At 39.2% G+C, this 24574-nt stretch overlaps 1 pseudogene across 1 annotated transcript; it reads right to left on the bottom strand.

The window, feature by feature from the left end:
- Nucleotides 1-285: 285 nt before the first annotated feature.
- LOC115972357 lies at nucleotides 286-17006 on the bottom strand (annotated as a pseudogene). Its single transcript, XR_004087470.1, has 4 exons — nucleotides 16938-17006; nucleotides 13537-14426; nucleotides 10483-10789; nucleotides 286-605 (listed from the first exon to the last, which is right to left on the bottom strand). The product of XR_004087470.1 is annotated as a flavonoid 3',5'-hydroxylase-like (transcript).
- Nucleotides 17007-24574: the final 7568 nt, after the last annotated feature.

The raw sequence follows: 24574 nt of genomic DNA, 5'->3' as shown, positions 1-24574 counted from the left end.
TAGCAGAAACAAGCAGATCTGTCTTCCAAGCATCCCAAGCAGAAGCTGGGATGGAAGAATATATTATTACAACTGATAAAACTATATATTTATATCACAAGAACATTTAGCAAAAGTATGGGCAACAGAATTTAGATCTCTCGTGGGTAAAAAAAGAGTATTAACTGCCAGAGTTACAAACCCCTCATCCCCATGAGTGCAAAGTACCGTCACATAATTATTGGGATCCTATGAACTTATTGTATTATCGAATACCCAATCTAGTGATATTAGTATCTTGTTGTCCTATGCATATAGCTCTAAGTTGGATAACCTAGGCGTTGGAATAGCACATAAAGGTGTTGATTTCTCCAAAACAACACCAAAATTTTCTGAAGAATCCAGCTCTATACCATTCGGTGATTTCCACTCGAACAAATGCAACAATGAAGCCAACACATGCATCAACATTCTCTCACCTAAGGGAAGCCCTGCGCAAATTCTCCTTCCGACCCCAAACGGAAGATAGTGATGGCTATTACCGTGGTAATCCAATTTGATCCCATCACCCAAAAACCTCTTAGGTCTAAATTCATAAGGATTATCCCAAAACTCTGGGTCCCTATGTGAAGATGATAAAATATAGAGCCTGTTGGGCCTACCTTAATGGGCCTGACGGATTGGGACTGTTGGACCTGTGTGAAGATGGCCCCATGCGCTGTGAAAGCCCATCGCTGACAGACGCAGTATGGGCCCATGATCCGACATTGGAAAGATCTGGAGGTCAAAAGGAAAAGCCTACTCTCCACCACTATAGTCCCACATTGGAAAGATCTGGAGGTCAAAAGGAAAAGCCTACTCTCCACCACTATAGTCCCACATTGGAAAGATCTGGAGGTCAAGAAGAAAAGCCACCTCTCCACCACTATAAAAGGACTGACATTCTCGGAAATCGGGGTAAGATTAATTGACCCTCTCTTGCGCTCTAAAAAAGTGAAACGACGAATTCTGACTTGACCTTCGGAGAGTGTTAGGCCGGCACCACACCGGTGCTCTCTAGAGGTTTTCTTCGATTGTTCTTGTCGTGCAGGTTCGCTTTGAGTCGCGAGTACGGTGTGATCTATTGGTGACAATTTTCAACGTCATCAGTTGGCGCCGTCTATGGGAAACGATCACTTCCTAGACAAAAGAGTTACATGGTACTAACTCTCTTAATGGCAACCACGAACGACGTTCAAGAAGAAGAAGCCCCTACGACTGCCCTTGAGAAACAGGTAAGGACGCTCGCCACAGCAGTGGAGCGCCTCACCAAATAAAACCATGACCTAGAAGAGCAGCTGAACCAAAAGAATGCGGCGGTCGATAACCAAGGAGTGGATCAAGAAGAGACCAGCGCTGAGAGGAGAAATCAGGACGGACAACAGGAGAGTAACGCCCCGAGCAGACCAGTGCGACGGGACATTAACATCCCTTCCCCGACGGAGACAGTTCCCCAATCCTTCATCGTGGAGATGCAGGCGATGAAGGAACAGATGGATGTAATGATGAACGCTCTCAAGGGTCGAGTGTCAAGTGATCTTGACGACCTCGTCAACCGAACTGACTCGCCATTCACGACATCCGTCAACTCATTCCCCCTGCCGAATAAGTTCTGAATGCCAAATATGGATAGCTATGACGGAGTAAAGGACCCTCTAGATCACCTAGAGACCTTCAAGACCTTGATGCACCTTCAGGGAGTGGCAGACGCGATTATGTGCAGGGCCTTTCCTACAACCCTAAAGGGCGCAGCAAGGATTTGGTTCAGTCGGCTAGCACCCAACTCCATCGGCACCTTCAAGGAACTGAGTGAGTGCTCAATTCACTACGCACTTCATCGGAGGACATCGGTATAGAAAATCCACGGCTTGTCTAATGAATATCAAGCAGCGAGAGGAGGAGACGTTGCGAGCCTACATATCACGCTTCAATAAGGAAGCGCTCTCGATCGATGAGGCCGACGACAAAATACTGGTAGCAGCATTCACGAATGGGCTGAAGGGGGGTAAGTTTTTGTTCTCCTTGTACAAAAACGATCCTAAGACCATGTCGGAGGTTCTTTACAGGGCCACCAAATATATGAACGCCGAAGACGCGCTACTAGCCCGAGAAGATAGACCCAAGAAAAGAGACAGACAAGAGGATCCCCGGCAGGACCAGGGGCGGAAAAAGGGAAGGATGGGAGACCGAAGGGAGGACAGATGTCCAAAACCCACGGGCGGAAGGTTCATAAGTTTCACCCCGTTAACCGCACCGATAGACCAAGTCCTAATGCAGATTAAGGACGAAGGGTCCCTGACGTTCCCAGGAAAGCTGAAGAGTGATCCCAGCAAAAGGTCCAGAGACAAATATTACCGCTTCCATCGTGACCACGGCCACGACACGGCCGATTGCTATGACTTGAAGCAACAAATCGAAGCCCTTATCCGACAAGGGAAGCTGCAGAAGTTCGTCAACAAGGGAAGAACGGATCAACCCCCACAAGAACAACATCCTCACCGAGAAGACAGGCGGCCAAGACCCCCGTTAGGGGACATAAGAATGATAATCGGAGGAACGGCTGCGGCCGGATCGTCAAAAAAGGCTCGCAAAACATACCTTCGGATGGTGCAGAATGTCCAGCTGACGGGCATAGTGCCAAAGATAGCAAACAGAGAGAGCCCTATTTTTTGGTTCTCGGAAGAGGATGCACGACGCCTACACCATCCACACGACGATGCCCTCGTCGTCAGCCTCCGAACAGGAGACTACAACATGCACCGAGTTTTGATCGACAACGGCAGCTCGGCCGATATCATGTACTATCCAGCATTCCAGCAAATGAGGATTGACAGGGAGCAGCTAATACCTACAAATGCTCCGCTCGTTGGTTTCGGAGGGAGTAGGGTATTCCCTTTGGGCTCGGTAACGTTACCGGTGACGGTAGGAGATTACCCCCAACAAATCACCAGGAACGTGACATTCTTGGTGGTCGATTGTTCGTCCGCCTACAATGCTATTCTTGGACGACCTACACTCAACTCGTGGAAGGCGGTAACATCAACTTACCACCTAATGATCAAGTTCCCAACGGAGTATGGGATAGGAGAGCTACGCGGAAGTCAAATTGCCGCACGAGAATGCTACGTAGCTATGATGGAAATGCAAGACCAAATCCAGGCCTTGAGCATAGAAGAGCACCGAACGATGGCAGAACCCACAGAGAGGCTGGAGGAGATAACTCTCGACAGTTCCAATCCGGACAGAACAACCAAGATCGGAACGCTTGCCAAACCCGCAATCCGTCAAGAGCTCGTAGCTTTCTTGAGGAGCAATAAGGATGTGTTCGCCTGGAGCCATGACGATATGCCGGGAATCGATCCCTCGGTCATGGTACACAAATTGAATGTATTGCCCTCATTTCCACCCGTCCGACAAAAGAAGAGAGCGTTCGCACCGGAACGAGACCAAGCAATAGCGGAAGAGGTCCGCAAACTCCAAGAGGCAAGTTTCATCAGGGAAGTCTACTATCCCGATTGGCTGGCGAATGTAGTAATGGTAAAGAAAGCGAGCGGCAAGTGGCGGATGTGCGTGGATTTCACCGATCTTAACAAAGCGTGCCCTAAAGATAGCTACCCCCTTCCAAGGGTCGACGTCCTAGTAGACTCGACGGCTCAACACCAATTATTAAGCTTCATGGACGTTTTCTCGGGTTATAACCAGATCCGCATGCACGAGGCCGATCAGGAGAAGACTTCGTTCGTAACCAGCCAAGGACTATTCTGTTACAAAGTAATGCCATTCGGCCTGAAGAATGCGGGGGCAACATACCAGAGGCTAATGAATAAGATGTTCGCGCAGCAAATCGGGAGGAATGTCCAAGTATATGTCGACGACATGCTGGTAAAGAGCCGGAAGGAGGAAGACCACCTAGAGGACCTTAAGGAAACATTCGGTACGCTCCGATCCTACAACATGAAACTCAATCCGGGAAAGTGCGCATTCGGCGTAACGGCAGGCAAATTCCTAGGGTTCATGGTTTCCCAGAGAGGAATTGAGGCTAATCCGGACAAAATCCGAGCCATAGTAGAGATGGCCCCCTCGCGAAATGTGAAGGAGATACAAAGCCTTAACGGCAGGATAGCGGCATTAAATAGGTTTGTGTCGAGAGCAACGGACAAGTGCTTGCCTTTCTTTCGCACATTAAAGAAATCATTCGAGTGGACGGACGAGTGTCAGCAAGTGTTTGAGGAATTAAAGGCATACCTATCTTCACCACCCCTATTGAGTCCCTCGCAACCAGGTGAAGAACTTTTCCTCTACTTGGCCGTCTCCTCTGTCGCCGTCAGCGCGGCCTTAATCAGAGAAGAGGATAATGCACAGAAGCCTGTATACTATGCCAGCCGGGCTCTCCGCAGTGCCGAAGAAAGATACCAACCCATGGAGAAACTCGCTTTTGCATTGGTCACGGCGGCTCGCAAGCTCAAACCCTACTTTCAAGCCCATACCGTGAACGTAATGACCGACAAGCCCTTGCGAAGGGCACTGAGTAATCCTGAAGCCGCTGGTCGACTGACGCTGTGGGCAATAGAATTGAGCGAGTTTGATATCAAGTACCGTCCACGTGTAGCCATTAAAGGACAAGCTGTAGCCGACTTCATAGCAGAGTTTACGCATGACGAGGACAAGGGGGCAGAAGAACCACCCCAGTGGAGCATCTACACCGACGGATCATCCAATCGGCGAATAGGAGGGGCCGGCATAGTTTTGCTGTCACCTGAAGGAGACAAGATCGAATGTATGGTCCGTCTCGACTTCCCCATTACCAACAATGAAGCAGAATACGAAACGGTGGCAGCAGGAATCGACCTCGCCAAAGCCGCCGGAGCTGAAAGTGTGGTCGTTCATTGCGACTCTCAAGTCGTGACCAATCAAGTAAACGGAGATTATGAATGCAAGGGGGACAGGTTGAAGAGATATCTTGATCAAGTAAGGGCGAGTGCCAACGGGCTAAAAGTGACGGTCGTCCAAATACCAAGGGAAGAAAATGAGCTCGCCGATCGTCTAGCGAAGACCACTTCAGCAGAACATATGGTGACACCGGGTAATGTACTTTCCTTTGTTCAACTTTTTCCACTAATAGACCCCGTCAACATGCAGGAGATACACTCCGAAAGAAACTGGACTACGCAGATAATTTCATACTTGAAGGACGGGTTATTGCCACAAGAGAAGGAGGCAGCGAGGAAGCTAAAAGTCCAAGCGGCAAGGTTTGTCTTGATAAAAGACATTCTTTACAAGAGAGGTTTCTCCCGCCCTTATCTAAGATGCCTCGGGGTTGAGGAGACAGACTACGTAATGAGGGAAGTTCACGAAGGGATATGCGGGAACCATTCTGGATCGCGGTCATTGGTGCACAAACTAGTACGAGCTGGGTATTACTGGCCAACCATGCAGAAGGATGCCGAGTCTTACGTTAAAAGCTGCGACAAATGCCAGAGGTTCAGCAATTTTATTGGACAGCCAGCTGAAGAGCTGACCCCTATAACGGCTCCATGGCCGTTCGCTCAGTGGGGACTAGATATCATGGGACCTTTCCCAACGGCGGTAAGGCAGCTAAAGTTCTTGGTAGTGGGTATTGACTACTTCACAAAATGGGTAGAAGCGGAAGCCTTGGCCACCATTACAGAAAAAAACATTAGAAGTTTTGTCTGGCGGTGCATCGTATGCAAGTTCGGTATTCCTAGAGTCCTAGTCTCAGATAACGGGAGGCAGTTCGACAACGGCCACTTCCGGGATTTCTGCGCACAGCTAGGAATAAAAAACCACTACTCATCACCCGCCCATCCTCAGGCTAATGGCCAGGTTGAAGTCACGAACCGATCCCTGCTAAAGATTATCAAGACTCGGCTCGAGGGGGCAAAGAGCATATGGCCCGATGAACTGCCGAGCATACTGTGGGCATACAGGACAACGACGAGGACTCCAACAGGAGAGACGCCATTCCGACTGACATACGGGACTGAGGCGGTCATCCCAGCAGAAGTTGGGCTCACAAGTTACAGGGTTCACAACCATGACGAAGGCAGGAACGACGAATCCATGAGGCTACAGCTGGACCTGATAGATGAGGTAAGGTCGGCGGCGGAACAAAGGATCGCTAGATACCAGGATCGCATGGCCAGACATTACAACTCCCGGGTCCGACACAGAAACTTTCAAGTAGGAGACCTTGTACTCAGGAGGGTCATAGGTGCAACTAGAGACCCTACACAGGGAAAACTCGGCCCCAACTGGGAAGGACCTTATAGAGTCACGGCATGGAAAAGGAAAGGAACATACCACCTGGAGACAACAGACGGAGAGAAGCTACCGCATCCATGGAATGCCGAGCACTTGAGAAAGTACTACCGCTGATAGTAATACGGCGAACGGCAACCATGTTTCTTTTTGGCTTTTTATGTTTTTTTTTATAAGTTTTTCATTTTACTATTTTCCTTTTGCTACAATCTTGTCGTGCCTTTTTTAAGCCCAGGGGGGGGGGCAGGCACTTTTCCTTTACGCATCTCTATAATTAGATACAATTATGATCTTCTACTTGGATGTCATTCCAATTGTTCGCAAAGATAACGAGAGCTAGTTAAAAGTCCATGAGACGGACACAAAATAAAATCCGCAAGATGGACGGAGCATCCCACGGATGACAACTTAAAGTCCACAAGATGGACGGATACAAGATAAAGTCCACAAGATGGACGGAGCATCCCATAGGGATGATATCATCCTACAGGGAAGATTACTTGAAATCAACAAGATGGGCGTCCGACGGATCGTCCCAGAAGGATAACTACATAGTCCACAAAGTGGACGGATCACCCCTAACGGGGAATAATTTTACAAGTCCATAAAGTGGACGGTATAGCCGCCACAAAGTGGACGGATCATCCAAAACGGTGAATAATCTTATAAATCTGTAAAGTGGACGGATCAACAGACCGGTTTGTCCAAATTAACACTTAACATACAAATAGACGGAGAGAAAAATCTTTAACGGATACAAATACTTTACCAACAACAAAAATATGCGTAAACATATATATATAAAGAAAAACATTGTTCGGTACAAAAGCTGAGTTAAAACAAACCGTCTGCAAAGTACAGAAAATATATAAAAAGGGGACGGATCCTCCTCAACATTTACAAAAATATTAATCTGCTTTATTGGGTTCGGCAACAGGAACCTCGTTCGGCACAGCGGACTCTCCGTCACCCTGAGCCGTTTCGTCTCCGAAAAGGTCCTCCGTATTGTCTGAAGCGACGGGCAGAGCAGATGTCTGATCTTGGTCGCTGACGGATATCATGGACACGTCCAGATCTGGGTAGGCCTTTTTTATTTGACGGAGTGCATCGTCGAAGCCTTGAAGGAACGATCCCCCCAGCTCCTTCAACAATGCCTCTGAGTCGCGATACTCGTTGACGGCATCATCCTTGGCCTGACGGAGTCTCTTCTTCAAGTCCTTTACTTCATCTTCCTTTCCCTTCAAGGCCTTCCCAGCTTCTTCCCTCCTCTGTTCGAACTCTTTCCTGGTCTTCTCAGATAGTTCAAACTTCTGCTCCATTGTGGACTTCCACTTGTACAGTTGGCTAAGCTCCTCCTCCGTCTGCCCAGCCTTTGTCCGTACACGCTCCAGAGCCGCTTCACGGTTGAGGCAGCGATCCATCAAGCCCTTCATCATAACCAAGGACTGAGATAGGCAAAATCAAAGTGTTAAATAGAAAACTAAGAGTGGACGGGCATACAATGACGGATGTAAAAAAAACGGTTACCTGTCCAACGGCGAATAAGCCCGTCTCCCCCATTGCCTCCTTCGAATGATTCCCCAGATCCTCGTAATCCTCTGCGGAAATTATCGACGAAAGTTTCTCCAAGGCATACTTTGAGTCGTCACGGAGAAGGGAAGGGGGCTTCTCCTCATTGACGGGTGCATTAAGCCCTTACCGGTTCCATGTTTGGCTTGGGTGACGGTCTTAACACCCTCAGCCATCAAGCCCACAACAGGCTCCAATGAAACCTTCAGCTGCTTGTATGGACGGTCAGACTTTGGCGGCTGCTTCCTCTTAGCCGACGACCCCGGCATCTTAGGAACCACAACTTCACCCATCTTCTTTTGCTCGACGGCTAGTGATTTTATCATCGCCCTTCTCTTTGCGTCGTCCATTTCTGCAAATATAGGACGGATTAAGATTTTTACTCAAATTAAAAGCTAAACTCAAGAGTGAAAGTTGACGAACTCACGTTTGTGTATTCTTTCGTCGTATGCAATGGCCTCGCGAGTAGGTTCTGGACCGTCACAATACCAGTGTATTGTTTTTGGATTCACTAACTTGGCCCAGGTCCTTTCTTCCAGCTTAGTTTTTCTGCAAATCTCTTCAAGGAAACTGAATTCCTCAAGGCTAACTTGCGGGCGCCGTCTACCTACAGAGAAAGACGGTCAGAATATACACATAAAAATGGACGGATATGAAAAGCAGAACAAAACTAAGACGGGTGCAGACGCAATTGGTTTATCACTGCCCAGGTTGTGTCAACGGGCAGGTACTCCGTCTCCCCTGGATGGTTCATCCATCTGTTACCCTCCAGGAAGAAGTAACGACTCTTTCCAGTCTCTATTTGAGTCTGGGGTCTCAAAGATCACCTTCAACAAGGGGCTCCGACTAGCAAAACTATACATCCCTCTTGACGCAGAAATCTCGTCTGGACGGTAGCAGTGAAGAAATTCACGGACCGTCAGTCTCCTCTCTCCGTTCGACCATGCACCATAGAGAATCTCCATGGCTATGAAGACTCTCCAGGCGTTAGGGGATATCTGTGTGACGGACAGCCCTAGGTAGTGCAAAAGTTCCCTATGAAGTGTAGAGAGCGGGAACCGAAGTCCTGCCTTCAACGCCTGCTCGTATATTCCGACACCTTTTACCCCTTCATAGTAACACTTCTCCGACACATGGGGCAGACGGATGGAAACGTAGTCCGGGATTTGGAAGTTAATTCTAAAGGTGTTGAAATGTTTCTCCCTGATGACGGATGTGAACTTATGCACTGTCCACTCTGGCAACATGATGAACTTCCTCAGTCCATCAGCACCTACAACGGACTCCAGTGCTTGATTCCCGTCGTCATCAGAACCCTTTATTTCAACTATCTCCACATCCTCATCTGTAGAGGACGAAGAGGAGGCGGACGGACTCCTATCTTCGCCGGGGCTCTCTTGGTCTTTATGACCGGACGGGTATACATTCTCGTATTCCGCCCCATCACGAACCACCGACTGGTTACTTGACGCACTAGACATTTCCTACAATTGACGATAAAACCTAAGACTGACGGGTTTGAAATCATTGACGGGTATAGTAAGCCTAACAACAATGCATGGACGGAAATGTAACTTGGTTATGTATTGAAGTAAATACTTACCACACTTGGCGAATTAGGGGTGACGGTTGTTATAATCGGTAGATTCACGTCCACGACGGAGTGCTCTGACAAGGTTGACGGCTTCGCTCTGACAGTCGATTTCTTGTTAAAAAATGTGAAAATGGAAGTAAGGCGCCTTATATATATATAGGAGATGCACGGAAGACGAAGCGACGCTTCGATCCTATACAACGGCCACTCAGAGATTGACACGTGGCAGGATCAATAACTGTTGACAACCTGTCAGGGCACATCAACAAATTGTACCCTTCATGTAACCGTCAACTTGATGAATCTTCTTTTGACGGGTTGATCCGCCTGGAACCGTCATACTATATTGCATGAATCCGTCAATCAGTTTAATCTTTCTTGGTCTCACGGATACCTTTCCGTCATAAAAATACCCGTCATGCCCCTACGTTAAGATCGTCACCCCATTGATCCTTTGACCCAAAAAACAGACGGATCATTGGGGTGAAGGGGGCAACTGAAGATGATAAAATATAGAGCCTGTTGGGCCTACCTTAATGGGCCTGACGGATTGGGACTGTTGGACCTGTGTGAAGATGGCCCCATGCGCTGTGAAAGCCCATCGCTGACAGACGCAGTATGGGCCCATGATCCGACATTGGAAAGATCTGGAGGTCAAAAGGAAAAGCCTACTCTCCACCACTATAGTCCCACATTGGAAAGATCTGGAGGTCAAAAGGAAAAGCCTACTCTCCACCACTATAGTCCCACATTGGAAAGATCTGGAGGTCAAGAAGAAAAGCCACCTCTCCACCACTATAAAAGGACTGACATTCTCGGAAATCGGGGTAAGATTAATTGACCCTCTCTTGCGCTCTAAAAAAATGAAACGACGAATTCTGACTTGACCTTCGAAGAGTGTTAGGCCGGCACCACACCGGTGCTCTCTAGAGGTTTTCTTCGATTGTTCTTGTCGTGCAGGTTCGCTTTGAGTCGCGAGTATGGTGTGATCTATTGGTGACAATTTTCAACGTCATCACTATGCATTGTCCAGACATTCAAAAAGACCTTTGTACCTTTTGGTATTGTGTAACCACCCACATTGCAAGATTGTGTTGGGCAACGAGGCAGTAATAATGGGGCTGCTGGGTGCAATCTTAGCGTTTCCTTTACCACTGCATTCAAATATTCCAATTTGGGTATGTGGAATTCTTCAACAGTATTGTTAATACCCACCACAGTTGTTAATTCTTCCTGGGATTTTCTCATAACTTCTGGATGTAGGATCATTTCTGTCATTGCCCACTCGACCATGGTTGATGTTGTGTCAGTACCACCGATCACGATGTCCTGTTAACAGAAAAAACCATCAAGTATAATATTATAAATATCAGAAATGACAGGTTTTTTGGGGATAGATTCATCATTCATTCTTATTAGTGAGAAATAAAATAAAAAAGGTTTAATTATTATTTTGTTCTCTGACATTCACCTTATGGTCAAAAGAGTCAAACGTTTTTGTTAAATATTAGCATTGATACACCATGTTGAATATGTTAGTATGGATGCGGAAGTGAAAGTATAAAGTATAAAACATAATAATACACGAGAGTTACGTGGTTCAGCCTAACGGCCTACATCCACGGAGGAAACCCTAAAGGGTTACATCAATAATATATTATAGTGTAGTACAAATCCTGTGTTATAATGAATCATAACATGTGTATATATAGTAGACTAAACCCTAGACTAATAGACTTCTAGTACAAGTAGGAGACTTGGCTTGCATACAAAGTAGAATTACGCTTGGGCCTATGCTAATGGGCTAATATATCTCTAACACTCCCTCTCAAACTCAAGATGGAAGCTTGATGAAATCTTGAGATTTGATAAGGTTGAGAAGATCTCTTAAATGAAGTTTGGCTCTGTGACGGTAGTTTGAGGAAGGCAATGGTCTTGCAGTGTTGATGCGACTTCTAACGGTGGCTTGACTATACCGGAGAGTTTTGACGGCAGTAGTAGGAAGCCAAAGAAGATGAACGCAGTGAAGAAAAACACCGAGGAAGACAAAGATTGCTCTTAAATATACCGTAAGGACAGAAAACCATGGCCACAAGAAGGTGACTCTGATACCATGTTAAATATTAGCATTGATACACCATGTTGAATATGCCAGTATAAATGCGGAAATGAAAGCATAAAGTATAAAACATAATAACACACGAGAGTTACGTGATTCAGCCTAATGGTCTACATCCACGGAGGAAACCTTATAGTGTAGTACAAATCCTGTGTTATAATGAATCATAACATGTGTATATATAGTAGATTAAACCCTAGACTAATAGACTTCTAGTACAAGTAGGAGACTTGGCTTGCACACAAAGTAGAATTACGCTTGGGTCTATGCTAATGGGTTAATATATCTCCAACAGTTTTAAATATGTTAGTTTGGTCTCAGTTTTTTGGTATTATATCAAAATAGTTCATATCATTAATTATTTTGATACAATACCAAAAGATTAAGAACTAAATTACCATCATACACTCTTGGTGCGATGATTACTCCATAAGTATAAGTATTTGTGAAGTATGGGGGGCAAAGGTCGGGGTTCAAGTCTCTCAAGAAAGGAGTTTCACACACATATACACTTAGATTATTCTAACGTAGAATTCTATCTTGTAAAAAAAAAAAAAAAAAAAAAAAACTAATTTTTTTTTCTCTCTAACTAAGAGCTAAATTGATAATACATTGAAACATTAAAGACCATTGAACATGGTGAGGTTTAGTTATGTTTTGGAATTTAAAAAAAAAAAAAAAAAAACTAATTTTTTTTTCTCTCTCTAACTAAGAGCTAAATTGATAGTACATTGAAACATTAAAGACCATTGTACATGGTGAGGTTTAGTTATGTTTTGGAATTTTGGGCCGTATTTAGCACATACCTTGTGATGCAGTTTGCCCAAAAATCTCACTGCACTTCATCTTTATGGATAGGTCACCATGCAATGAGGTCTGATATGTGCTAGGCTAGGCCTTTAGACAAAAAAAATTTGGGTTGGTTTGGGCCAGCCCAAATGTTTTCCCCCTCCCCCTTGTTTTGGGCTGATTTAAAGTACCCAGAGGTGTTTTTAGGTTTAAAGGGGCTAAATTTTTTATTTTTAACGAACCAACTACCTGCTAGTATTGCAAACACCAGTTACTACTAATAATTATGATAGTAGCTTTAAGAAAAACCATGACAGTAACTTTCGATTAAAAAAAACATGACAACTTTCAAAACAATAAATATATAACTTTTTTTTTTTTTTTTTGGAGAAAGAATAAATATTTAACTTTGTAACACAAATGAACAAATATAACATATAAACTATCCAAATATAAATATAACATGTAAAAAAATATAACCAATATAACCTATAAACATGTTAAACAAATATAAACTGTAACGCTTTTATATATATATATATAGGTTTGGCCAGTGCTGCTTTTGCACTTTTACTGTGGCCGGCCGGTGGTGCGGCGACTACATTTTGCATTTGGTTAAAGTGCGGTTGAAATTGTTTTTTGTACACATAAAACAAACAACCAAAATAATAACTGAACCAAACTAAAAAGACAAAATACAACATTTTGAATGTCTTACGGTTTCATTAAGAACTTGGAACTCGATAACAAGGATACTAGCGAGTATTAAAAATGGAAAATTAGTAGTTATTTTGAAGTATAATGACATAATGTTCCTTGCTCTTAAATGTACTATGGATTTTATTATTAAATCAATTATTAGGATCTACTATTATGTAAGAAGATTGAATATTACGTTTTTTTTCTTGTGTATGTATTTGTTTCTAAGGAAAGAAGAAAGAAAAGATAATTGTCTAACATTACTTAGAATATGTTGTGCATAGAATGTGTATAATTCGTCAAACTCTCTCTTAAAAGTTATTGTAGAGTTTGAGTGGGTTTGTGAATTGTGATATACCCTTATATTAAAACTTAGAATCTCATACTCTCTCCATCGTCATATGAGTGTGTGTTTGTTTCTAAAAATAAAAAAATGAAAAAGAACTGAATAATTTTTCAAATGAAATACCATAAGCATGGCCTTAATTTGTGCCAGGGAGATTGATTTTCCAGTGCCTTGCTCTCTGAAATCTAGGAGGAACTGCATAAAGTCCTTGCCACGAAACTCTCTTGGCCCCTCTTGTTTTACGCTGCCCAACTTTTTCCGTAGTTCTATAACACGTTCAAAGATCCTCCCAATCCAAAGTGATACCTTCTTCATTTCCCTCTCCACTCCTTGTATGTCAAACCTTGCAAGGGTTGGAAAGAAATCCGAAACATTTGGTTTTCCCAATATAACTGTCAGTTGCATGGCTGCTGCACGAAACTCTGCACCAAGATTAGTCCCTTCCTCTCCTTCAATTGTGCCACCTTGAAAACGCAATTTCACCAACATTAATTGCTGTTCCAACCTTGCCATACATATCTCTAATACACTTCTTTACCTCATTTCTCCTGAGGGTGTAGGAAGCATCAAGGTTCGAGTTACTTAGCATCTCGCGTGCAAATATTTTGCGCAACATGCGCCATTCAGGGCCATAGGGAGCAAATGCGATATCATTTCCACCATATGAGAAAGCCAATGCTGCAACAGTTGGGTTACGATTGGCAAACATAATGTCATGGTCGCCTACCACCTCTTTTACCAAAGATGGTGAACTTATGATGACACATTGTTTGTGTCCGATCTTTAGCTTATAGATTGGACCATAAATTCGAGCAAGCTCATTAAACGATTGGTGGAGGTTCTTGCCAAGGAATGGGAGGTACCCAACTAAAGGCAAGCCTCTGGGACCTGGTGGCAAGTGGTAATTTCTACTCATCATCTTCTTGAATTCCCATAGGAACCAAAATATACATAGTATTGTAGCCAAAGTAGCTAGCATTGCTTGTGAAGACATGCCTGTTTTGTCACCAGCACTGCACATTTGGACATTGAGGTTAGGGTTAGGAGCAGGTGGGTGCTAAGAAGAAAAATTGAAAAGATGATATGATCTTAGCATATGCTTGTGCCGAAAATTAATCTCAAATACTTGCACATATGCTTCATAGCCCACTAACATAATAATAACTTAACAATCCAGTTATTAGAACATTTCCAGCAGTCTCTTTAAATATTTATACTGTTTGGAGAGTAAACATTTTTTTTAACCTTTTAGTTACTTACTTTTTCAAATATACTTTCTAACAAATTATTTTTTTTTATCTATCCTATTTAAATTCTATTTTTTTTTTCAATCTTTTCTGATGGTTATATTTTTCAAATACCCAATAATCATTTTTTTTTTAAAGTCTGCCAATATAATATTTTTAAAATTTTCCTAATAATAATTTTTTAAGAAATCTTGTGAAGCACTTGTGGTAATGATATAGTGAGTTATTGGTCATCTAATTTTAATTAGAAATACTACATTCACGATATGTTTAACAACACTTTCACAATAAATCCTATGTGATAAGTTATTATTGATTCTTATTTAAAGTCAAAATTATTTGTTTACTTATCATTAATTTCAGTAACAACCTTCTACTTAAGATTTATTATGAAAGTATTGTGAAAATATTATAGTATTATTTCTCAATTTTAATTTCTTACTCTTTGTGGGTTCCAGTTAGCTCAACTGGTAAAGTTTCTGATGGTTGTATAAGAGATCTGGGGTTCAATCCCCGCTTACACCAAAACTGATTGATGTCTTGGTCTGATAATAAAGAGCTATTATCAGGAGCGGACGCCATAAGTTAAAACTCTCTCTCAAAAAAAAAAAAAAAATTTCTTACTCTTTATTTTATTTTTCCATTTCTCTCTTTATTTTATTTTTTTATCCATATGATTTCTTCTTTTCTTTATTCTTATTTTCTCCTCCACACACTTATCCCCAATCCCCACCCCTCTTGTTTTCTCCTCCACACATGTATCCCCATTCCTCACTCCTCTTGTTTTTAGTTTTCTACCTTCATCTCTAGCACAGAAAAAATATTGTAGCAAATAATTTTTAAATGTGTGAATAATACCGTGAGACCCATAAACAGTGCATGAACAGTGTGTAAATAGTACATGAACGGTGTATTTTGTCTCTTGCACAATCCATGTACATGAACAGTATGGGTTATTGTTCATACATGCTGAAAAAACAAACGCAAACGCTGAACTTAAAATGCGAATCTAAACGCACACTTAATGTGTGCGGCACACATTAACCAGATTCTCTTATCATTCTAGTTTTTTTTCTTTTTTGTGGTGTAACGAAAGGGGATCTTTTGTCTCTTTTTTATTTTCCTCTTTTTTACATCTTGTCTTATTGGATACAGACATCAATAGCCGGTTTTGTTCCTTTCAAGTCTCAATCAACAACTACTCATTACTCAATAAAGGAGAGATACAAAAGTGAGAGGAGTTTTTGAACAACATTAGCTTATTTTTTAAATTTTAATAAGAAAATTTTATTTTCATATATAATTCTCATCATACGTTAAAATTTCTGAAAAATTATTTTCAATTAAATTACTTGTCATTGATTATATATATTTAAGAAACCAATTTGGAGGTCACATATTTTATGTCAATATAATAAGTTAAAAATACAAATTATTGGTTAAATATTACTTTTTTTTTAATTCTCTATACTTGCAAAATATTAAGATAATTAGAGACCAATAACTATTTTATTTATAAAATATATCAAATTGTAAACAATATATATATCCAATTAACAAAATTTAGTATACACCATAGACATTGAAAGTGTGTACTCCAATGGTGCACATTTAAATATATTAAACAAAAATGTACATATGAATTTTTGTTAATATATATTTATATATATATATATAGAGAGAGAGAGAGAGAGAGAGAGAGAGAGAGAGAGAGAGAGAGAGAGAGAGAGAGAAATAATTAGTGCATAGAAACAAAATGCATCTACCCATTAACAAGTGATTGTGAAATAATACTTTGACATAAATGCAATGTTTTGATGATATGGAAGGCAAAATGCAAAGTTTTGATAACAGAACCTTAAACCTCTATGGGTTAAAGTTCTTGTTTTATATATAACTAGTTTTAGGCCTGTGCTTTGCATGGATTCCTTATATTGTAAGGAAACTATCTTTATCTTGGAATTTAACATTAGATTTATATTAAAATTTCTAATTGGAAAACAAATTCGTGTTTATCGTTGTTATTATCTCTCTCTCTCTCTCTCTCTCTCTCTTTTTAGATAAAATAGCACAAAGACAACAATAACAACACGCAGACACAAATTAGGCAAAATCACATGATGTAAAGAAAAAGCAAATCAATTATATAGAATTTTCCTAAAAGAATTAATAAGACCTCCAAATGTACTATAAAGTTATATTAACCTATACTAAAAACTAAATAGACAACTTCAAATAGAATGCATTCTTGAAATTGAAAGTTAAAACATAGCTAACCTCAAAAAGCATAATACATGAATGAAAGCTCCACATTGACAAACTCCAAACTTTTAGCAAGAAAAAAAAAGACAACCTCCAAACTTAACTGGAACAATTTTATTATGCAAACAATTGTTATATAGAAAAATTTTATGTCCTTTCTGTACAAGTCATCATAGACTTGTTTTTGGTAAACAGTCATCATAGACTCTATACCATTTGGCCGGTGATAAAGTGATAGCTTTTTTGCACGTTTCCCTATTTCTACATGCTTTTCATTTTTTTGCTGAATTATCTCCAATTTTTTTGCTGAATCATGTTTTTCATGCCTAGGTGAGAAGCAAGAGTTTCATACTTTAGCTGTAATGTTTGACTAGTAGTTGCTGGCTTCAACGTGTAGCTAGGTGATAGGTGCCAGTTAATATGACTTTTTACTTTGCTTTTAGGGGATTGAGATTCCGTGCAAGCAGGTGCAATTCTTTTAACATGAGCTGTTGATTTAATCTAATGGTTATAAGATTGAGCCATGTTAGCGATCCGTGTGCTCATCTCTTTGCCAATTCAATTTGCTCTCTCAGTCCTCACCACTTCTTGCCTAAGCTTCTCGTCCGATCCAAAAATTCAAAATATTTCTCTCTTCCAACAAACCTTTGTCTATGGCTGAATCTTCATAGCTATAGCTAATAGCCACCAAATCCCACATCACCACCGCCCACAGGTGATGCTTGACGACATGGCCTTCTCCTCATTTCACTTTATTGGGAAATTTAGACCCCAGTTGATAGAATTAACAAGTTTTAAACCTAAGTTGTTAATTAGATTTATTATGAATAAACCTTGTTAAAACAAACAAACATCAATATCTTGCACAGGGGAATAGTAAATAAGACAAGATATGAAGACCCAAGGAAAACCAATGAAATAAACTCGTTTTACAGTAAAAAACCTGGAGGGAAATCTTCCCGAAAAGCAATTCACTATAGTAAAGAGAAGTTTCAGATTTAGTACAAAACATTTGTCCCTGGACTCTAAAATCATAGTAGATGAACTTATAGCAGAAACCTTCTACCGCTTCAGTACCTCTGAATTCTTCAATATATGAATGCCACCCTTTTGCACAGATCCCAATACGTGACTAACTCCAGCAACTTGAAGAAGGTTGTTGGCTGCAAAGTTCTTCACTTCATCAACAATGAAGATCAAGAAGCACTTGGTTACAAAATCCTAAGGCGCAAAGGACGTAGTAACTTCTTACAAAGAGAATAAGGCACTAGGTCACTTTCTGCAAGCGTTCTCCATGTATAACGACCTTTAAAATAAGTCTATATATGTCTAGGGTTGTGAGAAAAGAAACCTTATACATACATGTCAGCATGAGCCGAAAATCAGATTTGGAAATTCTGATTTCGTAGATCTTGACAGATTCAGCTTCTGTCGAGCTTCATTCTTAAATCTCGATAGATACTGTTTCTATTGAGGTATTTGTTGAGGTATTTGTCGAGTTTTAATGAACAGTTTTTCTTCACTTGTTTTTTGATCCAATCTTCATGGCTTTATACTTGACTTGAACTCTTGTTTTTTGAAGTACTAAACCCATCCTAGATCTATCCAATTACAAGTAAACTGCATTTTGTTAAAGGATTAGCCAATTACATAAAATACATCCTTAACACACGCACACTCTCTCTCTCTCATCTGGGTTTCTATGTTTTCTCCTTCTCTCAAGCCCAGCTGTGGCTAAGCTTTTGCTTGCACCCACACCTATCACCGTTAGTGGTGCTTCTCATTAATGTCACAACCACTGGTGGCCGCGGGTCTGGCTCTCTTATTCTTTATTTTCTTTCTCTTTTATTTTTTTCAATTTTTATTTGCCTTTTAGACATGACCAAAACCCCTTTGACACTCATTTTGTTTCATTTTTTATTAGTTTGATGAATAACATTTTGTTTCAGTTTTGATTAGCTTGATGAAAGGGTTTTCTTGTTTGGATTTCTGGTGTTAGCAATAATTGTTATTAGTAGCATTTTCAAAGCTGGTTTTTGGGTGGGCACTGAAGATATTTGTTGAAATGGTTCATTGAGTTTTAGTTTATCTCTTTGTATTTTGCCTTCTTCTTTTTTGGATTTTTATGCTAAAATTGTGATGTTATGTGAATGGAAATTGGAATTTCAAGTTATTGTGTTACCGTTGAGAACTTATCTCAGGCAGACAATAGGAAAATTATTCTCATAAAAGCTATGATTTTGTATTCAAAATAGCACAACAATGAAAAACCATTTATTTGTTAACTTCATTATATGGTCTCCTGGCTGCCCTAAGCTATTTGAGCAAATATCTAATAGGTGAGTCTTTACTTTAGTCCTTTATGCTTTTAGATGGGAGTAGACATTGAAAACTTATAGTGCTCTTGGTTTTTTTTTGGCTGAATTTTTTGTGCTATTGGTTGGTTGTAATAGCATTGGAATAGCCAAAAATTTACTAGAAATGATAGCAAAATATGATTTGTTTCATAGTAATTTTCTCTTAGTAGTAATTATTTATATTTAGGTACTAATTGTTCTCTCATGTGGTATTCTCACATTCCTAAAATAGGGTACTGTGGATTTTTTTTTTTCACACAATCAGTAGCAGATTTTCCACCTGAGGTTGCACACTTGAGCTCATGAATAGTGCAATGGGTTTAACACACCACTTTACAATACACCATATATCAAATGTTCTATATTTTTACCACTTCATTTAAATATTCTTTCTTAATTCTTATTTTATTCTTTCTTTATTATTTGTTCCTAACAGTCATATTTTCAAATATTCATCTTACTCTAATGGTAACATTTTCAAATAATCATCTTATTCTAATGGTCATATTTTTAAAAATCCATATTTTCTTAACAAGCATTTAAAAAAAAAAAATTGATTCTAATGGTCATACTTCTGGAAATCCATTTTTCATGACAACCATGTTTTTGGATTTCTTTTCCTTAACGATCACTAGAATTTTTTGAAGAAAATGATAGATGCAATGGAAACTCATATCCACTTTAATTGAACTAAACTATCAATCTGTCAAAAACTAGATACATAAAATATAAACTAAACTATGAACCTGTCACCTTCAAAAAAAAAAAAAAAATTGAACTTATCAAGACTCATATCAAAAGCCGAAAACATATTTATAAATGCAATCTAAAAGCCAACCTGTCAAGTTGAAGTTGTTTCAATTGAACTAAACTATCAATGTAGTCCATAGAAAACTTACATGCATAACTCATATCCAATTACATTAACTCACACAGAAAACCCATTGAATTCAACAAAGTTAAGCTTGCTACTTCCTTGATGACAAATTGTACTTAAACTTAACACAACAAAACAATTGGCTGGTACTTAAACTTGACACAACAAAATAACATAGCCAATGAGTTTTAATGACAGCTTCATAAACAAAATGAAACAAATAAACCAAATCAAAAGTTTTAATGGCAACTCCATAAAGAAGAGGGGACAAATAAACAAAACCAAAAATTTTCACGCCTCACTCTTTATGAAATTGTGACTGATAGGTTCACCTAAAACACACACACACACACACACAATTCCTAAATGTAAAACCATTTGTGAGAGATATGATTTTAGCCTAAATACTGGAATTAATGAAACAAATAGATTATCACTCTAAATGCTAGAATTGGAATTTAGAAACCTTAGTGTCTCATAGTTTGCATCCAAGTAATTATTCGGTAATGCAAAAGAATTGAAAAAATAAAAATAAATAACACGGCACATATGAACTAAAAAGATAGAGAGAATAGAAGTAGACACCAAAATACTGAGAGAATCATAGAGAAGACAAAGAACTTACTTGTACACAATAGACATAGAACGAATCGATGAAACCTTCAGAGAAACGGTGAATCGATGAAATGCTCAGAGAATTAGTGAATCGATGAAACCTTCAGAGAATCGGTGAAACTGAGATTGAATCAGCGATACCTTCAGTGAATCGGCGACTCCGAAATACAAACCCAATAAGTTGATGCTAGACGAAACAGTAATGTTTTGCTCTGAGATGAACTAAACCGATTCGGTCTATGAGATAGAATAGATAGGTGAGAGTGAGCAAAAGGGGGGAAAAAAACCAATGAAGGAGATTTTATAGATTAGTGATGATGGAATTTATGAGATGGTAAAGAGGAAATTGGTGGTGGCTCATGATTCATGAACGGGAAGAGAATAGAGCAAAAGGGAAGAGGGAGAGCAAAAAGTCTGGGAGAGTGCAGATGGAGAAGCAGTGAATGTGTGGCTGAATGTGAAGATGAAGAGATATTTTAATTGAGATGAGAGAGAAAGATGAATAAAAAATAATAAACACCATATGCCATTTTCATTCGTACCATGCCAAAGATGAGAGTGTACTATAGCATGTCTCATAACTTTTTGGCATTTAACACACCTCATGATGGTCTATTTTTGGTGTTTGGTGTGCCAAATGCCAAATATTTGGCATTTGGCATACCTGATGGTAATGCTCCTTGTTGCTAGTGCTTAACTTCAAGATGCATTCTATTTGTTGTTGACAGATTTCCAATAATAATTTGATTTTTAAGATGCTCCAAATAGGAAGATATTCTACCTTTTCTTATGCTTATTGTTATTATTTGTTTGGTAGATACTTGTCAATGATTTAAAAAAAAAAAAATTTAATGATATGTTTCATAAACTTACACTAATGTAAAATGTTATCATTGAGAGAGTGTTTTATATTTTATGTTTAACTTAGCTATAATTATATCTGTAGGGCCTATTGAAAATTGCAAGCTTCAAATGGAATGTAAACATATAGTCAAGAAGCAAGAGACAGTAGACACACCAAGTGTGGAACTAAATGGGTGCATGAAATTTTTTATTACAATTGAGCAAGGTCACAATACTTAAGATTTTTGAAGCATTTGATCTTGAAGCATGCAAGACTCTTTTTTTGGTTATTATGTGGGAATTAGGTAATATAATGGTGGAACAAAATTGTCTATGTATCATGTTATTATGGGCTTGTAATTAAAGAATATAATTTAATACAATTTATTTTATTTTTTGGATCAAGGATTTTTTTTTTTTTTTTTTTCATCTTGGATCCATTTATTTTAAAATATGCTAAGCATCCTTGAAGACTCATGTTGTGTAATTTCTGTTTTCAAAAGAACATATTGAGTATGAAGTTGTTGTAATCTGACAGAATTAGAGTACCAATAGTATTTCCAAGAAATTCCATAATATAGATTGGCTTTTTGGTGAAAAGCAAGAATAAGGTTGAATATAATTTATATAATTTTTGTTTTTAAGCATGCGTTTGCCTAGGAATGAAGTTGTGTTTTACATTTTTGGCTGGGTCTCACATCACTGTTCATGACCCAGCCAAACACATTAAATGCATATTTCTAGGTAAATACTGGGTCCCATGACATTATTCATAACTTAAAGCCAAACACATTAAATGCATATTTCTAGGTAAATACTGGGTCCCATGGCATTATTCATAACTTAAAAATTATTTTGCTATACTATTTTTAGCAATAAGTTTTCAGTTTTCAACAAAATAAGTAGTATCCAAACAGACTGTAAGTCACCCTTAATTTAGTACTTTGTTCCAAGCATATTTAAATACAAAGAACTGTGGGTCCTCCCAGCAAGAATGACTCTATTTGGACTAGATAAAAAATTGGAATGCATTAAGACCTAAAAAGCTAATAATAGAACTCTGTCACAATATGGTATTTGCAAAACAAATTTATTTACATGAGATTTATTCATCAACACAAAAAAAACACCCATTACATGAAGATACAACTAGCTCAGCAATTCAATTATACAATGGCAACAATGGAAGGCAAAAATAATTATGCCACAGTCGAGACAAGTCCATTCGAAACTTCAAAATATATATATATATATATATATATATATATATTTCCATTACACAAGATGAATCTCCTAAATGAATTAGCCAATTTAAAGAGTCGCTTGCATTTCTCAATATGATGAATCTCCCTCAAGACTACACAACATAAAAATAAAATAGCTTAACACCACTTCAAATTTCTAACATATATTTTCTCAAACATCTTTAGTGCATTTCACAACTTAAACCATTGTAGTAAAATAGGGAATGAGAAAAAAATTGATCAATTGTGACAAACTTCAAATTGAGAAATTATTATCAAGCTAAGAATCATAATTCTATTTCAGTGAAAGAAACTAAGGAATAAAAAATGGATAATCTTAGGCAAAGAAACCAGGGTAAAAAAAAAAAAAAAAAAAAAAAACACATACATTTTGTATCAACATTTCCAAAATGCCAAAGCCCATAGACCCATACACACAAAAATTACAAGAAACCCCATTTTCATTCAATCACAACAGATTCGGCCATATTGCAAAAGCCCAATTTTCAAACTCAAGCAAAACCATCAAGCTTTACACTTAACAAGAAAACCCATTAATCAAGCTAATAAAAAATAAAAATAAAAATCCAATTCCCATACACATTGCATCACAGTTTTAGCATTAAAATCCAAAAAAAAAAAAAAAGGCAGAACACAAAGAGATAAACTAAAACTCTATGAAGCATTCAACAAACATCTTCAATGCCTACCCAAAAACTAGCTTTAAAAATGCTAATAATAATAGTTTTTGCTAATACCAGAAATCCAAACAAGAAAACCCATTCATCAAGCTAATCAAAACTGAAATAAAATGCCATTCATCAAACTAATCAAAAATGAAACAATATGAGTGGTAAAGGGGTTTTGGTCATGTCTAAAAGGCAAATAAAAATTGAAAAAAACAAAAGAGAAAGAAAATAATGAATAAGAGAGCTAGACTCGTGGCCACCAGTGGTTGTCACACCAATGAGAGGCACCACCAATGGCGATAGGTGTGGGTGGAAGTAGAAGCTCGGCCATGGCTAGGCTTGAGAGGAGGAGAAAATAGAGAAACCCAGATGAGAGTGAAGTAGACGAGGAGAATGCCACAGCGGCAAGCATCATCATTGGTGGCAAGGGATTTGATGGCTGCTAGCTATAGCCATGGAGATTCAACCATAGATAAAGGTTTGGTGGAAGAGATAAATATTTTGAATTTTTGGATTTGATGAGAAGTTTAGGTAGGAAGTGGTAAGGACTGAGAGAGCAAATTGAATTGGCAAAAAGATGGGCACACGAATCGTTGATGTGACTCAATTTTATAACCGTTAGATTAAATCAACAACTTATGTTAAAAGAATTGCACCCCGTGCAATACCCACGGTATTGCACGGGTTCTCAATTAACGTGGCTCAATTTTAGAGTTGTTTGGTTTGAGTGATGACAGGTCATATGACTTTTTACTTTGCTTTTAGGTAGAAGCATTTAGAGGTGTTTGGTTGGAATGATTTTTGTCACTCAATTTTTATCCCCCAAAACTCACTTTTTGTGGGATTCACATAAGTTCAATCTATTTGGCTTAATTTCCTTTCTCACTTTTCATCTCTCATAACTCAAAAAAAAAGAGTAAAAATAAGTTAAAATGGGGTAATTATAGAATACTTTCAGAGTATCATAAATGCATACTTCTTTCTCTTACATAATTGTAGGTTTCACTAATTAAATTCATAATGGGAC

The sequence above is a fragment of the Quercus lobata genome, chromosome 12 (genome assembly GCF_001633185.2).
Source record: "Quercus lobata isolate SW786 chromosome 12, ValleyOak3.0 Primary Assembly, whole genome shotgun sequence".
Lineage (NCBI taxonomy): Eukaryota > Viridiplantae > Streptophyta > Magnoliopsida > Fagales > Fagaceae > Quercus > Quercus lobata.
This window is presented reverse-complemented; position numbering and strand designations above follow the sequence as displayed.